This window comes from Bos indicus, chromosome 21 (genome assembly GCF_029378745.1).
Source record: "Bos indicus isolate NIAB-ARS_2022 breed Sahiwal x Tharparkar chromosome 21, NIAB-ARS_B.indTharparkar_mat_pri_1.0, whole genome shotgun sequence".
In the NCBI taxonomy this organism is placed as follows: domain Eukaryota; kingdom Metazoa; phylum Chordata; class Mammalia; order Artiodactyla; family Bovidae; genus Bos; species Bos indicus.
In genome coordinates this window covers 65,706,547-65,723,231 of record NC_091780.1, presented here as the reverse complement: position 1 = coordinate 65,723,231, position 16,685 = coordinate 65,706,547, and positions in this window count along the sequence as shown.

Below are 16,685 nucleotides of genomic sequence, written 5' to 3'. Positions count from 1 at the left end.
GCTTCATCGGCACCGGCTGCTGGCTGCCTTGACAAGGACAGGGGCGCGGCATGCACCTAGCATGACGGACGGAGCCTCAGACATGACAGGTGCATCAGGCAGAAAGCATCGGCGGGTCCCAGAAGAGAGGGGAGCTGCCGCGGGGCCCCCGGACCCCCCTCACCCACCGGTAACTCATTTGGAAATCTCACTCGCTCTCCCCGCTTCTCTTCTTTTCAAGCACAAAACAAAGCAAAAATAAAAAAATCTCGAAGAGGGAAGAAAGAACGGAGGAGCCACGGTCCAGCACCAACTGTGTGCCTGCAGCGCAGGATTGAGACATAGCCCTGAGACCTCAGCTGGGGCGGTCACGGCCTGTGGGGCGCCCGGGGACGCTGAGGCTCTGAACTTGGGCCTGCGGGCGTAGGGGGCGGGATGCGAGGTGCGTTGGCGCAGCTCCGGAGACCACATGCGTCCTGTTCTGCTGCGTGTCTGCCCCAGAGAGCCTGGGGGCTCCCTCTGTCCGCACTGCATGGGGGCTGGGAGGTGATGTGGAACAGATCAGCGAGGGGCGTCCGAGCTCCAGGGACCCGGAGCAGCATCACTGGGCTTGCCACCCTCCGCGCTGCCCTCCTTCCTTCTGCAGACAGCCCTTCCATCGTCCTTTGGGGATCCAACCCTCTCCACTGAGCCCTCCAGGCTGGGGAGCAAACCCCCGATTCAACAAGAGAACTGAGAACACCCCTCCCCTGGCCAGTGGGAGAGGTCCAGCCCAGCTCAGCAACCCACTGTCCATCCCCGGGAAGCAGGCGCCATCCCAGGTCTGAACTTGAAGCTAGAAGGCTCTGTGCCCAGAGTTGCAGGGGGCCCAGGGGAGAGACTCTAGAAATAAAGGCACCAGGGGTGAGAAGGTCTAAAGGAGAGACGGCTCCCGGCTCAGCCAGCCCTAGGCTCTCGAGTAGGTGGGTCACTCAGTCCCCTTTTTTTTACCCTGGCCGTTCACCTTGGGTTTCCTCCATCAGCAAAGGGTCCTCACATTACAGACCTCAGAGACAGAGAGCCCAGTCCTCTGCCTTGAACGAGCATCCAGCACAACTGGTTTGTAGGATTCCAGGGAGCACGTGTAGGGGATGGGGACTGGGGAGAGAAGGAGCGTGTATAACAAAGCTGGGTGAGCAGGTTCCCCTGAGGCCAAGGGGACTCGATCCTGCTGGGAGACTCCATAGCATCGAATCTGCCTCCATGGCCCACTGAGGGCACAAGGAGGGCTGCTCTGGGGGCGTTCATCCCCTAGCACTCTGGCCTTCCCCCAGGCCCCCCAGTAATCAGAAGACGTGTCTGGCAGAGTCACAGTGTGTGCAGCGGGGAGACTTATGGTCAGTGTCCATGGAGGCAGCAAGAACCAGGGGATCTAGACAGAAGGAACACTGTCAGCGCCACCTTCCCATTTAATAGGGGAGGGAATGAAGGCCTGGGACAGGGCAGGGTGTGAGAGGCAGCCCCGGGTCCACCTGCCCTCCACATCTGCCCTAGTATACAGCATCCTCCCTTCTATATCCACATCTGCCCACTGGGGACACTGCTGAACCGCAGGCTGCCAGTGCCAGCCACCGCATCTCAGCCGCTCAGATCAGTTGGAAAGCTTCAGATGAGTACCTACTCCTTGCTGAGCCCCTGGGCTCTGGCGATTGGAAGCCCGATCCTTAGGAGCCGAGGGCAAAGAAGGTGTCGTGAGCAAGGGGTCCAGTTTCACAGGTGAGATTAGTAATTCACCATCAGCAGCAATAAAAGGTCCCACATGGACAGCATCGTCCAACTTACAAGGCATTTTCGCATCCATCACATCTAAAAGAAGTGTCCTCCTCTGTAAAGGGAGACGAATGCACCAGAGACCTCACCCCACAGGGCCAAGGGTACCTGTGCCCTGGAGTTCTTGGCGAACTGGGAAGTGTGTGCCATACATGGAGTCAACAGCTGGGAGCAGCTGCTGGCCTGCCGAGATACCTCAGGACCCCCTGGGGTACAAGCAACAGAGACGCAACTCAAACCAGCTTATGAAAGAACATTTCAGAACTTGACAGAGTTGTGAAATCTAGTGGCTCAAGCACAATTTTTTCCCTCCCTCTTCCACCCTCTCCCGTTTCTTTCTCTCCTGGTGTCCCCAGTTTCTTCCTCATACTACAGACACAGCCTCTAGGAACCCTCCACTGGTATCACACCACATTTACACCACCAGTGGAAAGGTCTGTTTTCTCCCCGCTTTCATGTATAAACACAAGGGAGGGGCATGGAATGGATTGTCCCGGTTTAGGACATGTGCCCTCCCCTTGAACCATTTCTGGGAGGTTGTTGTTGTCATTCCAATGCTAAGGCATGTCCAGCTATTTTCCGCCCCGTGGACTCCAGCGCACCAGGCTTCCCTGCCCATTACTACCTCCGGGAGTGTGCTCGAACTCCTGTCCATCGAGGCAAAGATGCCATCCAACCATCTCATCCTCTGTCGCCCCCTTCTCCTCCTGCCCTCACTTTTTCCCAGCATCAAGACTCTTCCAATCAGTCGGCTCTTCACATCAGGTGGCCAAGGTATTGGAGCTTCAGCTTCAGCATCAGTCCTTCCAAGATATTCAGGGTTGATTTCCTTTAAGATTGACGGGTTTGATCTCCTTGCTGTCCAAGGGATTTTCAAGAGTCTTCTCCAGCACCACAGTTTGAAAGCATCAGTTCTTTGGCACTCAGCTTTCGTTATGGTCCAACTTTCACAACCATACATGATTACTGGAAAAACCATAGCTTTGACTATACAGATCTTTTCTGGGAAAGTAATGTCTCTGCTTTTAAATACGCCATCTAGGTTTGTCATAGCTTTCCTTCCAAGGAACAAACATCTTTTAATTTCGTGGCTGCAGTCACCATCCATAGTGATTTTGGAGCCTAAGAAAATAAAGTCTGTCACTGTTTCCACTTTTTCCCCATCTATTTGCTGTGAAGTGATGGGACTGGAAGCCATGATCTTACTTTTTTGAATGTTGAGTTTCAAGACAGCTTTTTCACTCTCCTCGTTAACCGTCATTTCTTGGTGGTAGGAGGGTGGGGTATAGTATTGTAAGATTGTCCAGGTGGAGAGGGAGCAGAGTTTCATGGTTGTCAATTCCACAAATACCTCACCCAGCGGTTCCCCAAGGCAAGGTTGTTTGGTTGTCAAATCTCCTCCCAGGAAGCATATTTTCAACTCACGGTACGGTGTCTGGAATGGGGTACGTGCTTACGGGTGCTGACTAATAACGCATGAATGTACTTGGTATTAGATAAATGCAGTGGATGCCGTGTTACTTTTTAAAAGAACACACTTGTTTCTTTTTGCCTTAGGTAGCCAGGAATGTGGGGCTTCTAGACTTGCTTTTCTCAGCATTGAAGATAAGTCGCAGCCTTTACCCCTGCAAACTTCAATCTTTCAAAACATGACACATGTAGCCTGTGAAGATGGATTACCCAGATGGTGGCCTTATAATGGTTTTTTCCTAGAATTTCTAGGACACGACTGAGCAACTGAACTGAACTGAACTGAACTGAACTATACAAAGATTGGGTTTTCAGTCAGTAACCCAGGTGGCTCAGGGGAAAAGAATCCACCTGTCAATGCAGGAGCCACAGGAGACACGGGTTTGATCCCTGGGTTGGGAAGATCCCCTGCAGGAGGAAATGGCAACCCACTTCAGGATTCTTACTGGGACAATCCCGTGGACAGAGGATCCTGGTGGGCTACAGTCCATGGGGTTGCAAAAAGTCAGACACGACCAAGCAACTGAGCATGAGCAGATGCCTAGAGAAAGTGCACTGTGGGTGTGTCGATAGACGCTGCGGTACACTGCCCGGATCCACTCTCCACCACCCCAGCCCTGGGGCACTCACTCCCCAGCTGCTCAGAGGGTTTTCAGCAAAGCACCTCTTTCCTGAGTCCTCTTGGGATTGCCGCCATCCAAAAAATCAGCCTCACCCAAGGTTACTCCCCCTCACCAGGCAGAGGTAACCTGTATGCAATGACCAGTTGGTATGGAGACCAAAAGGCTTTCCCTAAGGCGGGACAACTCTAACAAGCTATCCCAGTGCCCAGGACCCCGGGGGATCAGCTGAAGTCTTTGCTTCGACTGTCCTGCTGTTCACCTTCCTCTGCCTCATCTCACGTTTTTCAGCCTCCCTCCCATCAGGGTGGACCCAGGGACTCTCCCCAGTCAAACCTTCATCTCAGAAGCTAGATGCCAGGGAAACTGACCTGCAACAGATGGTACCAGGGGGTGGTCCAAGGATCTCTCAAATGGGATTTTGGAGCTGGCTCAGCCACCAGATGGCTGGCAGTGAGGACTCTATCACAGGCGATAGGGGAGCATAGGTATGGCATGAGGTGGAGGTGCAATCAAGACCCAAAGAAAGGAAAGCCCAGGAGGGTATGGCCCATTGGGTATCTGGGAATGACCCGGGAAGCCATCATCCTACCGACTCCAGATTGGATGGCTGTTGTGGGGGCAGCTTGAGGCCCTGGAGGAGGAGAATCAAAGACTGAGGGTGGTTAATCACCAATTAAAGGCTAATTAAGATAACCAGAGGGTCTCCTTAACACCATACAAATTAGAGACTCTCATTTCTTGCAGCTGGAGGCAGAAAGAGCTGACGATCTGGCCAAGGACTTAATTACAAGGATTGCCAAGCTCTGAAAGAGGCTGAATTCTCCAACCAGGCAGATCCAGCGCATCGGGGCCAGGGCAGGGAGCTGGAATCACCTGCAGGTTCTCGCACGGAGGTGTCCGGCACCCGGGCTGGGGAGGCAACAAGCCGGGGGCCAGGAGAGGTGGTGCTCCTTGGGTCTCTCTCCCTCGTTGTGTCTCTCTCCATGTGGTCTGTCCACCAAGAGTAGCTGGATTTCTAACACGATGGCTCTGGGCTCCAGAGCAAGTGTGCCAGGAGAGAGAGGCAGGAAGAGGCTAATACTGCTAATACAGCCCTTCATGACTGATCCACAGTCTATTAGTTAATGTGGGCTGAGGGGGAATCCTGCCACAGACAGGGCTTCCAGTGGTGCATGACGTGTTCCACTTTGTATGGAAGGAAGAGAATCCATAAGTATGGAAAGATTAGGACACCTGTTGATTCTTGAGCAGCACCCCATGGTTTGACTGGTTCCTTGGGGACCAAGAAAGCGAAGGATTAGAAGACGAGGAATGAGAAAAGGTCTGAGGATAAGGCAAATGTGCAGCCTTTAGGAGAAGATCTGTCAATCCCTGGGTTGGGATGATCCCCTGGACGAGGGCATGGTAGCCCACTCCAGTATTCTTGCCTGGAGAAGTCCATGGACAGAGGAGCCTGGTGGACCACATTCCACAGGGCCACAGAGTCAGATATGGCTGATGTGACTTAGATGCATTCCTGATGTAGGAAGATCTCTGGGTTACAGGTGGACATCACCTGATCTACAATGGAAGAGGCAAGACATACCCGAGGGGGCAAGATGACAGGGCTGGCTGATGTCAGCACACGACCAGAGTAGCCATTAGCCCAGAAGCGTGGCCTCCCACTGGCCGAGGTTGAATGTCCAACCTGTCAGCCACAGAGTCCAACACTGAGCTTCTGATGTGATGTGTTTTTTTCAGGAGATCAACCAGCCACATGGTGGCAAACTGAGTATGCTGGGCCCTTCCACCCTGAAAAAAGGCAGCCATTCATCGTGGGAAGTGGCACGTCTAGTGTAATAATCAGGGTACTCCAGCAAACAGAACCAATAGGGTATGTGCATCTACAGAAAGATTTGTTATAAGGAATTGGCTCACGTGATCATGGAGACTAGCGTCCACATTCACAGTGTAGACGAGCAGGCTCAAGACATAGGACATCTGGTGGGCAGTTCCAGGCCTAGGGCTGGCAGCCTGGAGATCCCGGAGATCTGACGGACAGATGAAGCCTGAAGGCAGTCTGCTGGGAATGTCCTCTCGCTCCAGGAGGCTGATCTTTTCATTCAATTCACGCCTTCAACTGATTGGATGAGTCCCACCCATACCGTGGCGAATAATCTCCTTCACCTGGAATTGGCCAATTGAGTGTTGACCTCATCCAAAACACTGTCCAAGTTGATACATAGAATTAAACATCACATCCTGGGATTTGCCTTTCCTGGCCCCCAAACCTCAACCAACCCCCTACTCACCTCATCTGAAGATTTAGAGAGTGTTTGATCCATCAACACAGAAGCCTGCATAAAATCCCAGCAAAGGAGGTACGGCCAAGTGAACACGCTGCTACTGCAGACTGAACCACCCAAACACCAAGGATGCAATTAGCAGCATGGCTTTTTGACAACACAGCTGAGATGCTGGCTTGAGGACGGCTGTCCTCAAGGACATACATGCTCTACATGGATGGCCATTATAATGGTGTTTTGTCCCCAGATGGAAAAGCATATGAGTCCAGGAAGCAAGGGCAGAAATAGGAAAGGCCCTGCTTCTAATCACTCCCTGTGGCTCTTCTGGGGAGTTTTGGTCCATCCTACGACTCAGTGCCCTGTGATTTTGGAGGTCCCAGTTCTCAAAGGGGGATCCTGCTGCCAGGGCCATAGAAAGAGTCCCAATAAACTTTAGCAGCATCTTCGCTTCACTGAAACTCACCCATTTTAAGTATGCATATCAACAGTTTTCAATAAATTTGCTTTATTGTGCAACCATCAACATAATCCAGTGTTAGACCAGCTCCATCAACTCAGTAAGATCTCTCACCCTCATTTACAGTTAATTTCCATTTCAACCCACAGTCCAGACAACCACAAATCTACTTTCTGTCTCTACAGATTTACCTTGTCTGCACAATTCCTATAAACAAAATCATACAATAGGTAACCTTCTGTGTCTGGCTTTCCTTGCTTAATGTGTTTCTGACGTTCATCCGCGATGTGCATCTGTACTTCATTCATTTTTATTGGTGACTCGTATTCCATGGTTTGGATAAACTGCACTTTGTCCATTCATCGGTTAACTAACATCAGGGTTATTTCTACCTTTTGGCTGTTAGAAATTAAGTTGTTATGGGTTTTTACATGCCAGTTTTGCGTGGACTTGTGTTTTTATCCTCCTTGGGTAGATACCTAGTCTTTGAATTGCAGAGTCATTTAGTAAATTTATGTTTCATCTTTTAAGAAAAGAAAGCGCCAGACCATTTTCCAGAGTAGCTGGACCGTTCTCTATTTCTATCAGCTGTGTTTGAGGGTGCCCATTTCTCTCTTTAGCACTTGTTATTGTGTATACTTATAATTATAGCCATTCTGGTGTGTGTGTGAAGTGGTATCTCATGGTGCTTTTAATTTGCGTTTCCCTGATGACTAATGATGTTGAGCACCGTTTCAAGCACTTATTCACCACGTGTTTATCTCCTTTGGTGAAATGTCTATTCAAGGCTTTTGCCCATTTTCTAATTGGATGTTTGTCTTTTCATTGGGTTCTTTCTATATCCTAGATACAAGTCGCTTATCAGATACATGATTTGCAGCTCCTTTCTCTCAATCTACAGCTTGTCTTTTCATTTTCTTATTAATGACTTTAAAGGTGCAAATGTTTTAATTCTGATGACGTCCAGTTTGTCAATTCTTTCTGTTAGGTTGTGCTTTGGATATTGAATCTAGGAAAACTTTGCCTCGCCTGAGGTTATGAAGACTTTATTAAGCATTCTTCTAAAAGCTTTATAGCTTTACCACTTACATTTATGTATGCAACCCCTTTAGAGTTAATTTGTGTGTGTGGTGTGATGCTGCTGCTAAGTCACTTCAGTCGCGTCCGACTTTGTGCAACCCCAGAGACGGCAGCCCACCAGGCTTCCCCGTCCCTGGGATTCTCCAGGCAAGAACACTGGAGTGGGTTGCCATTTCCTTCTCCAATGCATGAAAGTGAAAAGTGAAAGGGAAATCGCTCAGTTGTGTCCGACCCTCAGCGACCCCATGGATTGCAGCCTACCAGGCTCCTCCGTCCATGGGAGTTTCCAGGCAAGAGTGCTGGAGTGGATGATCCAAGTTCATCTTTCTGCATGTGGCTATTCAACTGTCCCAGCATCCTTTGTTGAAAAGCTTATCCTTTTCCCATTGAACTGTCTTGGCATCATTATCAAAAATCCATTGACCGTAAATGCAAGAATGTCTTGCTGGGCTCTTAGCTCTGTTCCACGGATCCACACATCCATTCTTATCCTGGTTCACCACCTGAAGCTTTTTAGGAACTTTGGAATTGGCAGTGAAAGCCCTCCCACTCTGTTCTTTTTCAGGATGGTTTTTGCTACTCTGGATTTTTTCGTTTCCATATAAACTGTAAGATCTGCTTGTCGGTGTCTATGAAACAGACTGCTGGGATTTTGATAGGGATGACGTTGACTCAATAGATTAATTCCGGGGGAATTGCCATCTTAACAATATTGATTCTTCTAATCTGTGAACACGAAATGTCTCTGTTAATTTAGACATTCTCTAATTTCCCTCAGCAATGTTTTGTAGTTTTCAGTGTGCAAGTTTCATGCTCCTTTTGCTGAATTTATTCCTGAGGATCTTATTCTTTTGTGCATGTTAGTGCTCAGGCACTTCAGTCGTGTCCGACTCTTTGCGACCCCATGGACTGTAGCCCACCAGTCTCCTCTGTCCTTGGGATTCTCCAGGCAAGAGTACTGGCGGTTGCATGCCCTCCTCCAGGGGATCTTCCCAACGCAGGGATCGAATCCACATCTCTGTGTCTCCTGCACCAGCAGATTCTTTAGCACTTGTGCCGTCGGGGGCACATTTTATTTTTTTTTTTGGATGCTACTAAATGGAATTGTTTTCTTCATTTCATTTTCAGATTGTTCATTGCCAATATATAAAAATGCAAAGGATTTGTGTATGTTGATCTTATATCCCATATCATAGCTGAATTTACTTACTATAGTAGAATTTTCGTTGAGTCCTTTGGACTTTCAACATATAAAAACATGCCATCTGGAATAAAGACAATTTTCCAATACTTCCTTCTTTTTAATCTAGATTGTCTTTTCTTTCTTTCCCTGGAGAAGGGAATGGCTACCCACTCCAGTGTTCTTGCCTTGAGAATCCCATGGACCGAGGAGCCTGGTGGACTATGGTCCATGGGGTCACATAGAGTCGGACATGACTAAGCAACTAACAGTTTTTTATTTCTTTATTATTTATGATTGCACTGGCCAAAACTTCCAGTAGAACAATGAAGAGAAGCGCCAAGAGCATCTGCCTTGTTCCTAATCTTAGAGAGAACGCATTTATTCTCTCATTATTTACATGTGGCCTTATCTGTAGGATTCAGATGGATGCCTTTTACCAGTTTGATGAAGTTTCTGTCTGTTCCAAGTTTGGCAGGAATGAGTTTTCTTTCTTTTTAATCATGAATGCATGCTGAATTTTATTAAATGATTTCTGTATCTATTGAAATGGTCATATGAGTTTTGTTTCTTATTTATTAATATAGTGCATTACATTAATTGATTTGGGGAATGTTCATCCAGCCTTGCATTCCTGGGATGAATCTCATTTGGCAATAATATGTAATCCTTTTTCTATCTTTCTGAATTCACTTGGCTAGTATTTGGTTGAAGATTATGGTATCTATATTCATGAGGGTTATTAGTCTGTCATTTAATTTTCTTAGTGATGTCTTTGTCTGCCTTTGGCACTGGGTCCTTCCTCAAAGAAGAAGCTGAGAAGGGTCCCTTCCTCTTCTGGAAGAGTTCATAGAATGTCAATGTCATTTCTTCTTTCAACATTTGATAGAATTCACCAGTAAAAGTTGTCCAGGAATTCTTTTGTGCAAAAGCTTTTGATTGCTAATCATTTTTTTCTTTTGCATCTTATAGGTGTATTCAGATTTCCTATTTTTTTCTGGAATGGATTGGGGTGGTTTATGTCTTGCCTAACACTGTATAGAGGTGTTCACAGTATTCCCATATACTTTTGTTTGTTTGTTTGTTTTCAGGCCTTTTGTTTGTTTGTTTTCTATTGTGGCTGCATCACTTGGCATGTGAGGTTTTCCCCCAACCCAGGATTGAACCCAGGCCTCTGCAGTCAAAGCGATGGAGCCTGACCACTAGGCCACCTGGCAACTCCCCTGGGTAATCCTTTTAAAGTCTACAGGATCAGATATCCTTCTTGCAGTAATAATTTTGATGCTCTGTGTATTCTCCCTTTCTTTCTTGATCAAATTAGCTAAAAGTTTGCCTATTGAGATGTTCTTTTCAAAGGACCAACTTCTGTGTTCATTGATTTTTCTCTATTTTTCATTTCAGGCTTCCCTGTTGGCTCAGTACGGAATCCACCTGCAATGCAAGAGATCGCCTCCAGCACAGGAGACATGGATTCCATCCTTGAGTCTGAAAGATTCCCTGGAGGAGGAAATGGCAACCCACTCCAGTATTCCTGCCCAGAAAATCCCAAGGACGGAGGAGCCTGGTGGGCTACACTCCTTGGGGTCCTAAGAGTCAGACGCGACTTTGTGACTAAGCACAACATTGTTCACTGCTCTTCTACGATGCTTATTTCCATTCTAATCTTTTTTACTGCCTGCTTTCTGCTTGCCTTGGGTTTGGTTTGCTCTTTTATTCTAAATTCTTCAGGCAAAAGATCGGATCAATGATCTGAGCTCATTCTTTTTCTCTAATACAGGCATCTAGGCTATACCTTCTCCTTTAAGCACCACTTTTGTGGCGTCTGATAGATTTTGATATATTTTTGATATGAATTTTTTTAATATTTTGATTTCTTATAGGATTGACTGATTTGATCTTCTTGCTGTTCAAGGAACTCTCAAGAGTCTTCTCCAGCACCACAGACCATTTTCATTCATTTCAAAATACTTAAGATTTCCCAAATCTCCTTCTATTTTTTTCTAATTCAATTTTGTTGTGATTGGAGAACCTCTCTATGAGTTCAACTTTTAAAAATTTAAAGATGTATTATGGCCTAGAACACAGTATATCTTTGAGAACGTCTCATAGACAGTGTAAAGAATGAGCATTCTGCTATTGCTGGTAGAGGTTCTGTAGATGTCAGTTTGTGGTGCTGTCCAGTCGCCAAGTCCTGTCTGGCTGTTTGCCCCCTCATGGACTTGAACACCAGGCTCCCCTGTCCTTCACTGTCTCCCAGAGTTTGCTCAAATTCATGTCCATAGATTCAGTGATGCTATCTAACCATTTCATCCTCTGTTGCCCTCTTCTCCTCCTGCCCTCAATCTTTCCCAGCCTCAGGGTCTTTTCCAATGAATCAGCTCTTCGCATCAGATGGCTAAAGTATTGGAGCTTCAGCATCAGTCCTTCCAGTGAAAGTTCAGCATTGTTTTCCTACAGGATTGACTGATTTGGTCTCCTTGCTGTTCAAGGGACTCTCAAGAGTCTTCTCCAGCACCATAATCCAGAAGTATCGATTCTTTAGTGCTCACTCAGCCTTCTTTATGGTCCAACTCTCACATCCGTACATGACTACTGGAAAAACCATAGCTTTGATTACAGGGACCTTTGTTGGCAAAGAGATGTCACTGCTTTTTAATATGCTGTTTAGGTTTGTCATAGCTTTCTTTCTAAGGAGCAAGCGTCTTCTAATTTCATGGTTGCAGTCACCATCTACAGATTTTGGAGCCCAAGAAAATAAAATATGTCACTGCTTCCACTTTTTACCTTTCTATTTGTCATGAAGTGATGGGACCAGATGCCATGATCTTAGTTTTTTGAATGTTGAATTCCAAGCCAGCTTTTTCACACTCCTCTTTCACTTTCATCAAGAGGCTCTTCAGTTCCTCTTTACTTTCTGCCATTAGAGTGGTATCTTCTGCATATCTGAGGTTTTTGATAATTCTCCTAGCAATCTTGACTTCAGCTTGTGTTTCCTCCAGCCATTTTGCATGATGTACTCTGCAAATAAGTTAAATATGCAGGATGAAAATATACAGCCTTATTATACTCCTGTCCCAATTTTGAAGCAGTCCATTGTTCCATGTACACTTCTAACTGTTGCTTCTTGATCTGCATTCAGGTTTCTCAGGAGACAGGTAAGGTGGTCTGGTATTTCCATCTCTAAGAATTTTCCACAGTTTGTTGTGATCCACATAGTCAAAGGCTTTAGCGCAGTCAGTGAAGCAGAAGTAGATGTTTTTTGGAATTCCCTTGCTGTCTCTATGATCCAACAAATGTTGGCAATTTGATCTCTGGTTCCTTTGCCTTTTCTAAACCCAGCTTGTACATCTAGAAGTTCTTGGTTCATGTACTGCTAAAGCCTGGCTTGAAAGATTTTGAGCATAACCTTACTAGCATGTGAAATGAGCATAACTGTACAGTAATTTGAACACTTTTTGGCATTGCTCTTCTTTGGCATTTGAATGGAAACTGACCTTGTCCAGATGCTAGTTAGGTTAAGCTGCTTGATAGGTAGTTCAAAGCTTCTACATCCTTGCTGATTTTCTACTTGCCCTATTAATTATTTTATAAAAGAGGTGTTGAAATTGTCCATTTCAAGTGCAAAGTTATCTATTTCTCTTTGCATTTCTATCGGCTTTTGTTTCATGTATTTTGAAACTGTTACGAGGCACAAGCAGGTTTAGGATCATTGTATCCTCTTGATTAATTGATCCTTTTACATTATAAAATATATCTTTTTTGTCTCTAGTAACTTTTTTTGGTCTTAAAGGCCTGTTTTTCTAATAATATAGCCACTTTGCTTCTCTTATGGTTACTGTTTTCTTGGTAGAGGCAGACTTCAGAGACAGTGTGGGTTTGGTTCCAGACCACCACGATAAAGTGAATATTACAATAAAGTGAGTCACATGAATCTTTGGGTTTCCCATTGCATATAAAATGTTTATGCCATACTGTGAGTATGCAGTCACATTATGTCTTTAAAAATGAACATACCGAGATGCCAGTCCAGGTTCAATGCACGATGCTGGATGCTTGGGGCTGGTGCACTGGGACGACCCAGAGGGATGGTATGGGGAGGGAGGAGGGAGGAGGGTTCAGGATGGGGAACACATGTATAATTTTTTTTTAATTAAAATTGAATAAAAAAAATTAAAAAAAATAAATAAAATAAAATAAAATAACATGTATATTGAAAAACATTAAAAAAAAAAAAATGAACGTACCTGATTTCAAAAATTCTTTCTTGCTGGAACTCCCTTAGTGGTCCAGCAGTTCAGACTCTGTGCTCCCAACGCATGGGGCCCGGGTTCGGTCCGTGTTCAGGGAACTAGATCCTGCATGCCGCAACTAAAAAATAAAAACAAAAAAAGAAGATCCCATGTGCCACAAATATAAATATTCCACATGCCTCAAAGAAGAGCCTGCCTGCTCAACTAAGACCTATTGTGTGTGTGTGTGTGTGTGTGCACGCTCAGTCACTTTAGTCGTGTCCCACTCTTTGTGACCCATGGACTGTAGCCCCCCAGGCTCCTCTGTCCATGGGATTCTCCAGGCAAGAATACTGGAGAGCGGTTCTGTGCCCTCCTCCAGGGGATCTTCCCCACCCAGGAATCAAACCCGCATCTCCTGTATTGTAGGCGGATTCCTTACCGCTGAGCCATCGGGGAATCCCCCTAAGACCAGGTGCAGCCGAATAAATAAATAAAATTTAAAAATCCTTTATTGCCACAAATTCTGGGCCTTCTGTGAGTCATAACAGTCGAATCACTGATCACTGATCACATGTCACCATAACAGATATTATAATAATAATTATGAAAAAGTTTGAAATATTGTGAGAATTACCAAAATGTGACACACAGACATGAAGTAAGCAAGTGCAGTTTGAAAAAGTGATGCCGACAGATTTTCTCAATTCAGCGTTGCCATAAGCTTCCAATTTGTAAAAATCTCCGTATCTACAAAGTGCAATCAAAGGAAGCTCAATCAAACGAGGTGTGCCTTTTACTTTTTACTTTCAATTTATTCTGTCTTTGAATTTGAAGTGTATTTACTGTAAAGAGCATAAAATTGGATCCTGGTTGTTGCTGTTGTTTATAACAATCTGACAATCTCTGCTTTTTGAGTTTTTATTTATGTTTAACGTCATGATTGGTGTGGTTCAACATGCATTTGCTACTCTGTTATCTGTTTCCTCTATTGTTGTTATTCAGTTGCTCAGTCAGGTCCGACTCTTTGCGACCCCATGGACCGCAGCACGGCCGTCCTTCACCTTCTCCCTGAGTTTGCTCGGACTCATGTCCATTGAATCAGTGATGCCATCCAACCATCTCATCCTCTGTTGCCCCCTTCTCCTCCCACCTTCAATCTTTCCCCAAATCAGGGTCTTTTTTCCAATGAGTCGTCTCTTGGCATCAGGTGGCCAAAGTATTGGAGCTTCAGTTTCAGCATCAGTCCTTCCAATGAATATTCAGGGTTGATTTCCTTTAGGATGGACTGGTTTGATCTCCTTGCAGTCCAAGGGACTCTCAAGAGTCTTCTCCAGCACCACAGTTCAAAGGCATCAATTCTTCAGCCCTCAGCCTTTTTTATTGTCCAGCTCTCACATCTGTACGTGACTACCGGAAATACCATAGCTTTGACTATATGGACCTTTGTTGGCAAAGTAATGTTTCTGTTTTTTAATACTCTATATTTGTCCTTACTTTTGTTCCAAGGAGCAAGTGTCCTTTAATTTCATGGCTGCAGTCCCTGCCCACGGTGACGTCTTACGCCTTTTTATTCATCTATTCCTCTGTTATTTCAATTCTGTTTGGTGTTAAATGGATATTTCCTCGTATGCTATTGCCATTCTTTTTTTAACATACATTTAAAAAATTCTTTTCCTAGTGATTGTTGTGGGGATTACAATATACAGCTTAACTTAAAATTTGTTTAGCATTGATACTAACTAAATTACAATGGTATACAGAAATTTGGCTCCAATATATCTCCCTTCCCTTCCCTCTCCTTTGTGCTAATATTGCCATATAAACATACAACTCTATGTTATAAGCCTAACAATACAGTTTTATGATTATCACTGCATGCAGTTCAGATCTATTGGGTTGGCCAAAAAGTTCTTTTGGGTTTTCCCACACCATCCTATGGAAACACCTCAACAAACTTTTTGGCCAACCCAAAACATAAATGAAGAGCAGAAAAGATTAAAAATATATTGACTGTATCTTTTATATTTACCTACACGATCACCTTTATGGGTGCTCTTTATTTCTTCCTGTAGGTTCTTGTCACCAGATTATTTCTTCTTAGCCTGGAGAACATACTTCAGTGTTTTTTTTTTATAAGGCAGGTTTGCTAGCAATGAATTCTTTCAGCCTATGCTTATCTGGGTGTGTCTGTTATTCTCTTCATGTTTGAAGGATAATTTTGCTAGATACAGAAAATTCAACTGTTTTTTCTTTTAGCACCTTGACGATGACAACCTGCTACCTTCTGGTCTCCATTATTTCTAAAGATAATCTGATCGTGGTTTTCTTTTACATGATGAGTCATTTTACTGCTGATGCTTTCAAGACTTTGTCTTTGATGACATATATGATAGTCATAACCTTTGACTATGATACGTGTAGGTGTGATTTTTTTTTTTTAGTTTATCCTCTGACATTTGTTGAGTTTATTGCAGGCATATATTGATGGATTTTTTTAAACCAAGTTTGGGAAAAATTCAGCTCTTATCTTAAAAAAATAATTCTGTGCCTTTCACCAATGGTCTCGCAAAATTCTGAAGCTCTGTTGGTGTTACACATTCTTCTTTCCTTCTGTTCTTTAGACAGTTTCTATCACTTTATCTCCGTGTGTTGAGTCTTTCTTTGTACAACTCAAATCTATCCTTGAGCCCCTCTGATGAATTTTTCATTTCAGTTTTACTTTTCAACTCCAGAATTTCTATTTGGTTCTTTGTTATACAGGCAGACCTCGGAGAAATCACAGGTTCGGTTCCAGGCCATCACAGTAAAGCAAATATTGCAATAAAATGAGTCGCACTTTATTTTTTGGTTTCCCAGTGCATGTAAAAGTCATTTACACACACTATAATCTAAGGGTGTGCAATACATTGTATCTAAAAAACAATGTAAGTGCTGTATTTTTAAATTTCTTTATTGCTTTTTTAGATATGCTAACCATTATCTGACAATGCAGGATTGTCACAAACTTTAATCTGTTTAAAAAAAAAAAGCAATATCTGCAAAGCTGAGTGCAATAAAACAAAGATGCCTCTGCTTTGCGTCTTCTTGTTGGTGTTCTCTGATTGATGAGTCAAATTTATCAGGCTTTTCTGTTTTTTCTTCTTCCAGTTTTATCAAGATATAACTGACATACAGCACTGTATAAGTTTAAGAGGCACAGCATAATGATCTGACTTACATACATTATGAGATAATGACCATGGAAAGTTCAGATGCATCCAGCATCTCATGTAGATACAAATAAGAGAAAAAATATTTTTCCTTGTGATGAGAACAGTTAAGATTTACTCTCTTAATCCCTTTCACTTAAGACATAAAGCAGGGTTGATTATATTCATCCTGTTGTATACGCTCCCAGTACTTATTTATCTCGTACCTGGAAGTCTGTATCTTCCAACCACCTTCATCCAATTTTCCCCCTCACCTGCCACCTCTGGTGACCTCAGGTCTGACCTCTTTTTCTATGATTTTGTTTGCTTGTCTGTTTTTGACTCACAACACCTTTAGTTTCTGGTGTATAACACGACGATC